We start from the raw sequence: 13,826 nt of genomic DNA, 5'->3' as shown, positions 1-13,826 counted from the left end.
TAAAGACAATTCCTTTGACTTCATTGCTTGGTTTCTGCTCTGATATGCACTGTCAACTGTGAGACCTTTTATAGACAAGTGTGTGCCATTCCAAATTATGTTCAATCAACTGAATTTACCACAGGTGGTCTCCAATCAAGTTGTAGAAGCATCTCAAGGATGATCAGTGTAAACTGGATGCACCTGAGTGTCATAGCAAAGGGTGTAAATACTTATGTACCTATTATGTTTAAATGTTTAAATTATGTTTACATTTTTAAAAGATTTATGAAACAAATCGGATTTCGGATTTCGAATATGTCTGTAACGTAACAAAATGTGGAAAAAGTGAAGGGGTGTGAATACTTTCTGATGGCACTGTATATATATATATATATATATATATATATACACACTGATCAGCCATAACATTAAAACCACCTCCTTGTTTCTACACTCACTGTCCATCTTATCGGCTCCACTTACCATATAGAAGCACTTTGTAGTTCTACAATTACTGACTGTAGTCCATCTGTTTCTCTACATACTTTTTTAACCTGCTTTCACCTGTTCTTCAATGGTCAGGACCACCACAGAGTAGGTATTATTTAGGTGGTGGATCACAGTGACAATGACATGGTGGTGGTGTGTTAGTGTGTGTTGTGCTGGTATGAGTGGATCAGACACAGCAGTGCTGCTGGACTTTTTAAATACAGTGTCCACTCACTGTCCACTCTGTTAGACACTCCTACCTAGTTGGTCCACCTTGTAGATGTAAAGTCAGAGACGATCGCTTATCTATTGCTGCTGTTTAAGTTGGTCAACTTCTAGACCTTCTAGACATCAGTGGTCACAGGACGCTACCTACAGGGTGCTGTTGGCTGGATATTTTTGGTTGGTGGACTATTCTCAGTCCAGCAGTGACAGTGGGGTGTTAAAAAAACTCCATTAGCGCTGCTGTGTCTTATCCACTCATACCAGCATAACACACACTAACACAACCACCATGTCAGTGTCACTGCAGTGCTGAGAATGATCCACCACCCAAATAATACCTACTCTGTAGTGGTCCTGTGGGGGTCCTGACCATTGAAGAACAGGGTGAAAGCTGGCTAAAAAAAGTATGTAGAGAAACAGATGGACTACAGTCAGTAATTGTAGAACAACAAAGTGCTTCTATATGGTAAGTGGAGCTAATACAATGGACAGTGTGTGTAGAAACAAGGAGGTGAAAGTGGCAGTTTAGATTTTCCTTAAAACCGTAGCTCAAAAAAAGCTGTTCTATGTCACAGCTATGGACAATTGCTTGTATGTAATATCTTGGGACCTGAAATTGTTTGTAAATTCCTTCAGTGCCATTCCTGACTTGTAATCTACTGCTCTATGATCTGTGTGTTGGGATCTGTAACAGAACTTTCTAGACTTTCCCAGTGTAATGCTTATGACTTGGTCTAATAAGTGAAATCATAAAGTGCACAGAGAAGGCCTTGTAGTCCATCATAATCAAAAACAAGGGTGAATTAAATTAAATAAGTCTCAACAACACTACATTAATTACCCAAGTAGCTTTATGTATATTCTAAACCTCCAATATGTGTTTGTCATTCAGTGAAAGGAAAAAAAACCCTCAGCAGAGTCTAAGCACTAAACTGCCAAACAAATCAGATGCAGGCTTGGTCTAAAAGGTATTAGTTAATCATTAATAATTCAGGAACAGTTAAAATAGGGAATGGAGAAGAGGCAGAATGTCTTCTGTGTTGCTTCAGCATGTCTTAGAACACAGCACATGTAGTATACAGTACACACATCTAATTAAACCAAATCCCCTACAGGGGCATTTATATACTGCACAACAGCCAGAGTTCCATTTAAAAAGTAGCAAGTAAACTTGAGAACACCACTGCATTTCACCTCTACTATTAGTTATACTTTTTAATAATTTGGGCACTAAAATTTTTTTTTACCTATTCTTGCTTGATACAAGACTGGAGCTGCTCAACAGTCCATGCTCACCGCTGTCTGACCCCCCTCTTCATGATGCGCCATACATTTTTAATAAGAGACAGATCTGAACTGCAGGCAGTCAAGCAGATGCACCGTGTGTCTAAAAAACCACACTGTTGTAGCGTATGCAGAATGTGGCCTGGCATTGTCTTGCTGAAATAACCATGGACTTGGTAACCATGGAATGGAAAAAAAAAAAAAAAAAAAAAAAAAAAAAAAAAAAAAAAAAAAAAAAATCACACTGTTGGTAGCATATGTCATTCTAAAATCCCAGTATACGTCTCTGTGTCAGTAACACCATCACTTAGCCAATCACCCATTCTGTGGGCACTGACACACCCCCATAGCATGGAATTTTTTGCTTTTGTTAGTTAAATAAATGTTCAAGTAAATGAACTAATCACATATTCTTGTTTTTACTGCATTTTATAAAATGTCACAACTTTTCCAAAAATAGGGTTTGTAAAATAACTCAGCAGCCTGCTAAACTGTGCTATGCTAACAAACTCCAAAGATCTTTTTTGTGTCTACAAGTAGTCCATAACTTCCAGTGACCCCTAGTGTGACCCCTAGTGCTGGGAGTAACTTATAATGCCAGTAAAAACCAACTAATGCCAAGTTCACACTACACGACTTTCTGATTTGCCGGGTCGCTGTATATTTCACACTACACGACTGATCGGCAATAGGAAGTTTCACACTACATGATCTATCACCAACTGGAATCGCAGGCGAGCTTCTCTGCTCTCCCAAATATCATTTTGTCACGAAAACAAACGTGAGAAATGACAAGGGGTTTAATGATACCACGTCCAAAAATACATGCCAACAAGTAGCGAGTGATCAAAGTTTGTGCGCTGATGTGCAGCGTTAAATCAAGGAGAAAAAATAAATGAATCTGAGTGGATTTGGTTTGGATTGTTCTATAGTTCTAGTAGTATAGCCCAGTGTAGCAGGTCTAGAGTTGGAGGTTAATAAATATTTTTGCAATGTTGGTGTTATGTTTTGTAGAGAACAATAAGGTCAGAAATACTGTAAAACTAGTGTGTGCTGATGTATTCTGATTTAAACTATATTAAGCCCCTGTACAACCTTTTATACTCCTCCCATGTGTTTCCCCTCACACTGTATCCTGCGTTCTCATTGGCTGTTCGACATAGCACTCATTGCCAGTTGTGCAACTCAGATTGAAATATCTGACATGCTAGAAATCTCGTTTCACTCAGCGAGCGCTCTGCGATCACTCGGCGAGCCAGTCGGATCGAGTTGTTGGGTAGTTCACACATAGCGACTGAGAGCCGAGCGAAAATCTGGGCAAAAGTCGTGTAGTGTGAACTAGGCATAAGTAGAGAGAACTGTTACAAGATATGCTTGTTTATACTTTAATACTTTAATTTCTGATAATCACTTAAAGCCCTGTTTGCATAGTTTACGAACATGCTGGTGTTTGTTATGTATGATAATATTTACACAGTTAATATACTTTAGTATTAAAGGCACATGTTTAATGGTATTTTGCCTTTGCTGTGGTATTAAACATGTATCAAGAGCTATTAAGAATATTTCACTGGTATTGGTTGGGGTGGCACGGTGGCTAGGTGGGTAGCACTGTCGCCTCACAGCAAGAAGATCCTGGGTTCGATCCCCGGGTGGGGCAGTCCGGGTCCTTTCTGTGTGGAGTTTGCATGTTCTCCCTGTGTCTGTGTGGGTTACGTCCGGGAGCTCCGGTTTCCTCCCAAAAGTCCAAAGACATGCAAGTGAGGTGAATTGGAGACCTGTGTTCTGATTAAACTTGTGTAACGAGACACTACCTTTTCTGTCATGAATGTAACCAAAGTGTGTAAAACATGACGTTAAAATCCTAATAAATAAATACTGGTATAGGTTTTGAGTAGATTTTGGTATCGTGACAGTTGTAGTCTAAACAGCAAACCCAAACTATTAGGTAAAGCTCTAAAATGTATTTTCTTGCTTTTTTCAATGTTGTTTGAATAATTCTCTTTTTATGATTTATCAGATTTCTTTGGAAGGTAAGTAGGAGAGGACTGATATATCTAAAATAACACCAGACCTAGCAAAAACCATAGTGCCTTATTTAAAACTTAATCAAAAATCTAAAACATTTTTAAATGTTGCTGACTAATATTTATTTATTAATTGGGATTTTAACGTCATGTTTTACGCACTTTGGTTACATTCATGACAGTACAGGTAGTTACTGGCTGCACAAGATTGATCAGTTCAGGTCTTTAATGTCAAACAGTCATGGACAATTTTGTATCTCCAATTCCTGACTTGCATGTCTTTGGACTGTGGGAGAAAACTGGAGCTCCCAGAGGGAACTCGCAGAAACGGGGAGAACATGCAAACGCTACATAGGAGTCAAACCCAAGACCTTTTTGTTGTGAGGCAACAGTGCTACCCAGCAAGCCACACTTTTGTAGGACTTACTATTATTAAAAGCTTTACTAATATTAAAAGCAGGATTCTAAATATGGCATTACACTATTTAAGAGATGTTCCTGTTATTTACTTCACTACTACATTGAAGTACTGTATTATGTTTACTTGTACATGACAACACAGGATGCCTGATTTTATTTTCCACATTCAAAGACATAATTTAATTTAATAAGTCAGCTAATTGCTCTTGGCCATGACATCCAACCTCCCAAACTATAAAGTAGAAGATGCTACAACTAGTCTGTCTGTGTGTGTGTGGATGTGTGTGTGTGTGTGTGTGTGTGTGTGTGTGTGTGTTTGTGTGTTTGTGTGTTGTTGTATGTAAAGATCTGTCTCGCGTGTGTTCCTAGCTGAGAGCTACTGTGGCTCATGTGGCAGATGTTAATGTGTCACAACACATAGTGTATCCAATGTGTATGCAGCTGCGTAGTTGCAGGCCAGTTGTAGAGTCCATGCTAACTCCTGTCCACTGTCAAAAGCATTGTCCATGGGCAGTGGAACTGAATATCGGAGCAGACAGCTAAAGGATGATGCTAATCAGAGATCGCTAGTTTCCTAATCTTAAGGTTATAATAAATTCTCAACCTAGCAAGTAAACTGTTTCGCATGACTATTTGTTTAGAAATAGGATTGATTATGCTCAAGGCTAACTGGCTAGTTGTCCAGAGCCCCACCCTGACGTGCTTTCGTAATGTGTGAGTAATGGTTCACAGATAGCTGCACTCAACACCTCAAATAAGAGATGATATGGCTGAAACAGCTGGAGAGGTCCAAATGAAAATATTGTTTTTGTAAACATTCAGATGATGACAAATCTAAAAGTGTAACATGGCCATTATGGGTTTAACCTAAATAATGTTTAGGATTAACATGGCGCAAGTTTAGCGATTGCTAAAAACAATGCTCATATTAAATGACATGTAGCAGGGTGTTGTCGAGGCCACACACATCGGTATGCGGTAAACTCTGATTTCTAATGATGAATTTATTCACCAGTAAACCTCAACACTGACCATCTTACGCTTCAATTTAATCACACCTTCTTAAGCATGGATATCCATCACCATAATAAAGTGTCTGGCAGGACAGGGAGGGGTAGAACAGTTAAGGGAGGGAACTCTATCCATAGACACAAACTGACAATTAACACTGTATGACAACCCTTAAGCTTGAGAAAGAGCCACAGAATGAGGTAGCTAGCTAGCTAGAGCATTCTGCAGCATGCCCACATGTGGCCTGTAAACAGTTCAGGGATACGGTGACATCTCATACCACACCTAGCAACACCGCACTCTGTCAAATCAAGTACATCTGGATTAGTCCCATCCATAAGGTAGGTCACAGGGTAGAAGAAGTAACAGTAAAGCACTTTTAATAGAATCATACTTATCCCTAGGTTAAACACTCAACCGGGAGAAGCAGCATGGCTGAATGCTGAATCAGTGATCATCAGAGGAAAAACTGATGCACACAGATCCGACACACACACACAAACATAAACAATCATGTGTTCAACAATCCTTGCATTCCTATACTGCATCCCACCTCGCATCCCTATCTTTAAAGCCAAAGATAGCATTCAAAACACCCCCTCTCTCCACTCATACACTTCCATAACAACTGAATCTGTCCTCCATGGATGCGGTTTGTGTATGTAGGAGCTTCAGTCTCTGCAGGCCTCTGTAACAAAGCAGGCTAAAGCTAAAGCTGCAGCATCAGAATGTAACCTCATGTAGAAGACTGGACAAACATCCAGATCTGCTGTCACAGCAATGGTACAAAAGCAACAGCAAATAGAGAAAAGAAAAGCATGGAACTTACCATCCTTCCTCTACTCCATCCTGTCTGCAGGGTGTGAGGACAGGCTGAGATAATGTGGGGGAGGTGTGTGTGTGCGCTGTGAGCCACTGCGGCCTCCAGCAGCCCAGCTCACGGGATGCTGATGATGCAGCGCCTTTCAGAGGAGCAGCCCTGTTGCCTGGGAAACTGTAAAGTGATGGAGCGGTCACAATGCACTTTGATTGGCTCAAGAAGTGTGGTGCTTCAGGTAGGCGTGGCTACAGAAAAAGCAGGGTCTGATCAGTGGAAGCATGATACTGGCTAAACAAATAATCACAATTATTTATCAGTATTATTTAGCCAAATGAAGGACAAAACAGTTTTGTTGCATTTTAGCTTGTCACCATTTAAATAAACAGAAACAGCCTCTTCTTTCACATTGTATATTTAGTCAAGAAGAAGATTATATAACCTAAGGGTTAGCATAGCTTAGCATTAGCAGCTATTAATTTTAATAAGGCTTATCCCCCAGGAAGAACCAATTCTGGATCCACTGTTAATGGAGTTTTACTGTTGCAGACCATAAATTAGGCTAATGACACAAGTCTTAAAGGTCATGTGATTTAAGACAGTAGAACTCCTGTCTGCCTGATGACATTACAAGATGAAGAAAATGTAGTATGTATATACTCTGACCAACTTAACTGTATTTTGCAATTGTAGAATTTGATGAGTGCAATATTCAAAACAAAGTTGAGACAGGGAAAAAATAAAAGTGAAACCTTTGAAGAATATTTAAGTTACATAATTTTGATACATTCCACAGTAGGCAGGTGAATTGGTAACAAGTGAGCTATCATGATCAGGTATAAAGAAGGATCCACCAAAGGCTCAGGTGTTGCAAGCAAAAATGGACTGTGGCTCACTACTATATGCAAACCTTTGTGAGAATTTTCAATCATTTCAAAAAGAATAATGAGTTATTCAAATAATACAGGTCTTACAATATGTACCACATATAGTATTTGGTAAAGATTCAGGGAATACTGAGAAATCTCAGTCCCTGTAAGACAAGGCTGGAAACCACTGTTGAAAGTGTGTGACCTTCAAGCTCTTAGAGGGAACTGCATGAGCAACAGTGATATTGCTGTGATACATTTGGGGAATACTTTGGAAAGCCATAATCACTTAACATACAGTAGTTTGTTACTGCATTAGTAAATGCAGTAGCCATACATCAATTCTAGGTATAAACAGCAACAAGTTATCTGAGCCCAAGCTCATCTCAGAAGGATGAAAAGATGTTCTGTGGTCAAAGTCCAAATTTTAACTTTTTAGAAAGAAGTTCTACATGACAAAGACAAAAAGGATCATTCATCAGTAAAGGTTGCAAAAGCCAACTTGATGCGAAAGCTGATATTGGGATTTTAAAGTGACACATGCTGCCATCAAGGCAAAGGTATTTTAGCAAGAGAAACCAGGCCTCATTGTGCAATTAGTGTTCTCAGTTCCCAAACAAACAGTGTAATTAATAGGAAGGGTAATACTGCAGTACACATGCCTCAGTTCCAACTTTTTTGAGTGTGTTGCAAACATCAAATTCTAAATAATACACTAGATGGCCATGTATTTGGACACCTGTCCATGAGCTTGTTGGACATCCCATTTTAAAAATAAATAATATTAAAATAAAATCACCTTTATGTGATCTTTCTTTTCAGAGGAGGCTACTCACAAGACTTTGTAGTAGGTATGTTGTAATTTGTGTCCAATCAGTCAAAAGAGCGTGTTGATGGCTGGACACTAATGTTGGTCAAAAAGCCTCAATTGATGTTCCAGTATTTTCCAAAGCTGTTCATTGGGGCTGATGTCAGGGCTCTGTGCAGACCACTTGAGTTTCTTTAAACCATGCTTTGTGCACAGGAGCACAGTCATGCTGGAACAGAATAGGGCCATCTCTAAACTGTTGCTGCAAGGTTGGAAGCATACAAGTTCCTATATTTAATTGATTCATTACACCTGTTAGCAATCGTTGTGGCTGAAACACATGAATCCAGTAATTAGAAGAGGTGTGCCAATACTTCTGTCCATATAGTGTGCTTCTCATAGGCTACCTATACAGAAGGTTTATAATTACAATGTAAAATGAGGTTGGTCAGAAAGATAATGGTGGATGAGAATGGATAATTCACAGATTCTTGTTTTAACAGCATTTTTAGTACTTTAGCAACTTTATAACTTGTAATGACATGGTTAATTATCCATTATACAATAACAGTTTACTGACAATAAAAAGTTTACAACAGTATTATATCAAACATTAAAAAGCTGTTTTTATGCAAGAGTATATTAAGGTTATAATCATAGCCATTATGTAATGGGTAAACTATATAACTAGGTTTTGTGCTGTACAGTTATTATAATAATTATTTGTACAATATTATTGACAATTATAAAATCTGTGTGAAAAAAAACGTTTTAGTAAACAAGGATGTGTAATTCAGTTTGTACCCTAATTATAATCTAGAAAATTGACTTTTTTATTCTCCTGTAACTAACAGCACATTTCATTCTGATGATGAGGAATATTTTACTTGCTCTAAATTGTGTTCTTTGCAAAGAGAAAGAGCTAAAGTATTCTGTACATTTTATTTACATTTGGGGGGTGGGGTGTTACTGTAATAAATTTTTTAAAGCGCAATAATATACATTTTAGTCTCAGGGTCACACAGTGGAGCAACTGCCATGTTTAATGCAAAATAACAACAAGGTCTGATCCCTGACTCCGGTCACTGTCTGAGAGTAATTTTGCTTGACCTCCCTGTGTCAAATCTGTCCCTAGGGCTGACCGAGTAAGTAAAAGTGTGTTGCCCTGTAATGAACTGGAACCCTGGCCAGGCTGTATTTTTCCCATGCGCCCAGTGTTTACCGATGGCGGCAGGTGCCCCGCGACCCTAAAAAGAATAGAGATTTTCGTGGAAATTAATGAATAAACTTTCCAACAAAGTCAGATTGCAGCTGAGCTGTTTACTGTGTTGTTGTATTTACCTACTAATTCCACTGGGTGGCACTAATATTGCGTTTTAGCTTCTGCCCCACAAAGAATCCACATTTATTAATTTAATTAAATTACGTTTTACTTTATAAGTGTCTAATTTTGTGTAATTTGTGATTTAAAGGGCATAACACTTTCACCAATAGGTTAATGCTAAAGCTTAAACATCAAATGATTTTGCAGTCCTAATGTTATTTAATCTCCATGCTTTATACCAGTTTGGTTGCACCAGTCATTTAACAATAATGTATAATGTATTAGCTTTATGTTTACATTTATATAGATATGATTAAACTACTGCAATGTGATATAGTGATTAATTAATTAACCACTAAGTCTGGATCGTAATACAAATGTGTGCATAGGGGTCTAATACACTGTCTTAGTTACAGGTGAAGTCAAACATGTCAAAGCAGTCTTGTCAAAATGTAACATGTTGTTTTTCTTCAGTTAAATAATTTATACGTATACTTTTTTGTCCAAAAACCTTAACAAAAGAGGGTTTTTTTTCCATATGTTTAATGCAGGATTACTAAAAATCCACTGGCTAAAAACTACACAGACAGCAATTTGGATTATTAATATGGTGATTACCAGTTCCTTGTTAGTAAATACTGTAAGACTGACCACAGTCTACTACTCTATGCCCATAAGAATAGAGATGTATTCATATTTTCATAAACTGTATACGTAATTGTAAAAAAAGCTTCTTTTTTGTGTGGTATTTCCATTATTTTGTCCACCACCTGAACATTAAGACCCTCGACTGCAATTTTTAACAAAACAGTGTACTAGAAATATTAAAAAGCGGTTGTATGTTCTTGATCGGGTGTGGATACTTGTAAAACTGAGAAGGAATAAACTCACCACTTTAATAAAGTTGACAAAGATTTATGACCTTATTTTAAGAAGCAGGTTATAACCATTGCATAATCAGTTATTTAACAAGTTATTATATATGATAGTTAGAAATGTAAAAATAGGAAAAACAAGATTAGAAAAAAATATATATTTACATAATTACACCTAGTATGATTCACAGAAAGTTTATGGTTTACTGCCTCCACTTTTATGATGCATTTCACATGCAGTGTTAATAGATTGCTAGGACACTGAACTACAAAATAAAGTACATTCCATAACATGGAAAGGTGCCATCATCTCTAAAATGAAATATTTAATTTAACCCAAGCATAACTATTAAATGAATGTGCAGAAGGTAACCCATGTTTGCATCTGAAAGAGAAATTAAACAGTGTGCAAATATGCCAACTGTTACCTCACCCAAGCTTCAGGCTTAATAAGTAGGAAAACATTACCGGTAATTAAGACAGAAAATGCAATGGTGAATGGATCACAATAAGGTAAAAGAAAAATTGATTCAGCCTAGTGCATATGCTGCATTGGAGGCCTTAAATCTAACAGCAAATGTGGCAAATACATGATTAGGTGGTTGCAAAAACAGTTTGGAAGGTATATTATGACTGCAGCTCCTATAAATCCGTACTGATTTCAACATTTTGGAGAACGGGTGTCATGAAAAAATAAGTTGTGTGTGAATAATTTCCAAGGAATTCATTTCACACATTGCATAATGTGGTAGTACAGACTGTACAAGCCTACAGATTGGGATAGTAATAATAACATACATTGATATTAGTATACTAACATAGTATAGTATTATTAACAGTCAATATGTCCTCAGTGGGTTTTTAGTCTCTATATTTTTAACCATATATCTTAACCATTAAATATTACTTTTTAACCATCCAACATTGCTTTTAAGTCTTTAATTTATCTTTAGTACAAGCTTTTATCGAGTCATGGTGGGCCCGAAGAACATATTTGGATCACTCACTCATTCATTCATATCACTTACACTTATCAGCTATTTTTTCATTCATTCATTGTTTGTTTTACCACTGCTTGAGCCTGGTCAAGGTATTAGTGGGTCCGATTTATTGGATTGCAGGTGGACATAGGGAGAACATAGAAAATCCACACAGAAATGACGTCGGCCGCCCAGCTGGGGAATCGATTTTAGGCTCCTCTGTGAGGCGACAGCACTACCCACTACATCACTGTGCCGCCAACTTATTGGTTATATTGTAAAATATTGTACATTTTAAAATACAGCTGGTTCCTGTAACTAAGTAAAACTTATTTTAGTGACATGAGTGAAGTGTCTGACACCATGCACAGGGTGTACTTCTGCCAATGTAGTTGATGTCTTAGAAAACTAGCCAAGAACTAAAATGTATTTTATAAGAACATTATTACTTAGTATGCCCTAGAGAACGCTAGGCTCTACAACTCCACCTGGCAGGGACGGCTGGCTGTAGCTAAAGACTGAGGGTCCTAATGTAGCCATGTGTGTATGTACTTGTATGCACATACAGTGTATCACAAAAGTGAGTACAGCCCTCACATTTCTGCAAATATTTCATTATATCTTTTCATGGGACAACACTATAGACATGAAACTTGGATATAACTTAGAGTAGTCAGTGTACAACTTGTATAGCAGTGTAGATTTACTGTCTTCTGAAAATAACTCAACACAGCCATTAATGTCTATATAGCTGGCAACATAAGTGAGTACACCCCACAGTGAACATGTCCAAATTGTGCCCAAATGTGTCGTTGTCCCTCCCTGGTGTCATGTGTCAAGGTCCCAGGTGTAAATGGGGAGCAGGGCTGTTAAATTTGGTGTTTTGGGTACAATTCTCTCATACTGGCCACTGGATATTCAACATGGCACCTCATGGCAAAGAACTCTCTGAGGATGTGAGAAATAGAATTGTTGCTCTCCACAAAGATGGCCTGGGCTATAAGAAGATTGCTAACACCCTGAAACTGAGCTACAGCATGGTGGCCAAGGTCATACAGCGGTTTTCCAGGACAGGTTCCACTCGGAACAGGCTTCGCCAGGGTCGACCAAAGAAGTTGAGTCCACGTGTTCGGCATCATATCCAGAGGTTGGCTTTAAAAAATAGACACATGAGTGCTGCCAGCATTGCTGCAGAGGTTGAAGACGTGGGAGGTCAGCCTGTCAGTGCTCAGACCATACGCCGCACACTGCATCAACTCGGTCTGCATGGTCGTCATCCCAGAAGGAAGCTGACGCACAAGAAAGCCCGCAAACAGTTTGCTGAAGACAAGCAGTCCAAGAACATGGATTACTGGAATGCCCTGTGGTCTGACGAGACCAAGATAAACTTGTTTGGCTCAGATGGTGTCCAGCATGTGTGGCGGCGCCCTGGTGAGAAGTACCAAGACAACTGTATCTTGCCTACAGTCAAGCATGGTGGTGGTAGCATCATGGTCTTGGGCTGCATGAGTGTTGCTGGCACTGGGGAGCTGCAGTTCATTGAGGGAAACATGAATTCCAACATGTACTGTGACATTCTGAAACAGAGCATGATCCCCTCCCTTCGAAAACTGGGCCTCATGGCAGTTTTCCAACAGGATAACGACCCCAAACACAACCTCCAAGATGACAACTGCCTTGCTGAGGAAGCTGAAGGTAAAGGTGATGGACTAAACCCAATTGAGCACCTGTGGCGCATCCTCAAGTGGAAGGTGGAGGAGTTCAAGGTGTCTAACATCCACCAGCTCCGTGATGTCATCATGGAGGAGTGGAAGAGGATTCCAGTAGCAACCTGTGCAGCTCTGGTGAATTCCATGCCCAGGAGGGTTAAGGCAGTGCTGGATAATAATGGTGGTCACACAAAATATTGACACTTTGGGCACAATTTGGACATGTTCACTGTGGGGTGTACTCACTTATGTTGCCAGCTATTTAGACATTAATGGCTGTGTGTTGAGTTATTTTCAGAAGACAGTAAATCTACACTGCTATACAAGCTGTACACTGACTACTCTAAGTTATATCCAAGTTTCATGTCTATAGTGTTGTCCCATGAAAAGATATAATAAAATATTTGCAGAAATGTGAGGGGTGTACTCACTTTTGTGATACACTGTATATATACAGTGCCTTGCAAAAGTATTCAGCCCCCTAAAACTTTTCAACCTTTTGCCACATTTCAGGCTTTAAACATAAAGATATGAAATTGTAATTTTTTGTGAAGAATCAATAACAAGTGCGACACAATTGTGAAGTGGAACGAAATTTATTGGATATTTTAAACTTTTTTTAGAAATAAAAACCTGAAAAGTCTGGCGTGCAATATTATTCAGCCCCTTTACTTTCAGTGCAGCAAACTCACTCCAGAAGTTCAGTGAGGATCTCTGAATGATCCAATGTTGACTTAAATGACTGATGGTGATAAATAGAATCCACCTGTGTGTAATCAAGTCTCCGTATAAATGCACCTGCTCTGTGATAGTCTCAGAGTTCTGTTTAAAGCGCAGAGAGCATCATGAAGACCAAGGAACACACCAGGCAGGTCCGAGATACTGTTGTGGAGAAGTTTAAAGCCGAATTTGGATACAAAAAGATTTCCCAAGCTTTAAACATCTCAAGGAGCACTGTGCAAGCGATCATATTGAAATGAAGGGAGTATCAGACCACTGCAAATCT

General features: G+C 38.7%; 1 protein-coding gene across 1 annotated transcript in view; it reads right to left on the bottom strand.

Annotated features, from left to right (window-relative positions):
- akap6 (A kinase (PRKA) anchor protein 6) overlaps window positions 1-6,334 on the bottom strand; it is a 151,716-nt gene extending 145,382 nt beyond the window's left edge. Inside the window, exon 1 of the mRNA XM_063007486.1 lies at window positions 6,268-6,334. The gene's annotated coding sequence lies outside the window, so the exon portion shown is untranslated. The remainder of the gene's footprint in view (window positions 1-6,267) is intronic.
- Between the last annotated feature and the right edge of the window lie 7,492 nt (window positions 6,335-13,826).

This window comes from Trichomycterus rosablanca, chromosome 13 (assembly GCF_030014385.1).
Source record: "Trichomycterus rosablanca isolate fTriRos1 chromosome 13, fTriRos1.hap1, whole genome shotgun sequence".
Lineage (NCBI taxonomy): Eukaryota > Metazoa > Chordata > Actinopteri > Siluriformes > Trichomycteridae > Trichomycterus > Trichomycterus rosablanca.
The sequence above is the reverse complement of the archived record's forward strand: the minus strand, read 5'-3'. Positions and strand labels throughout refer to the sequence as shown.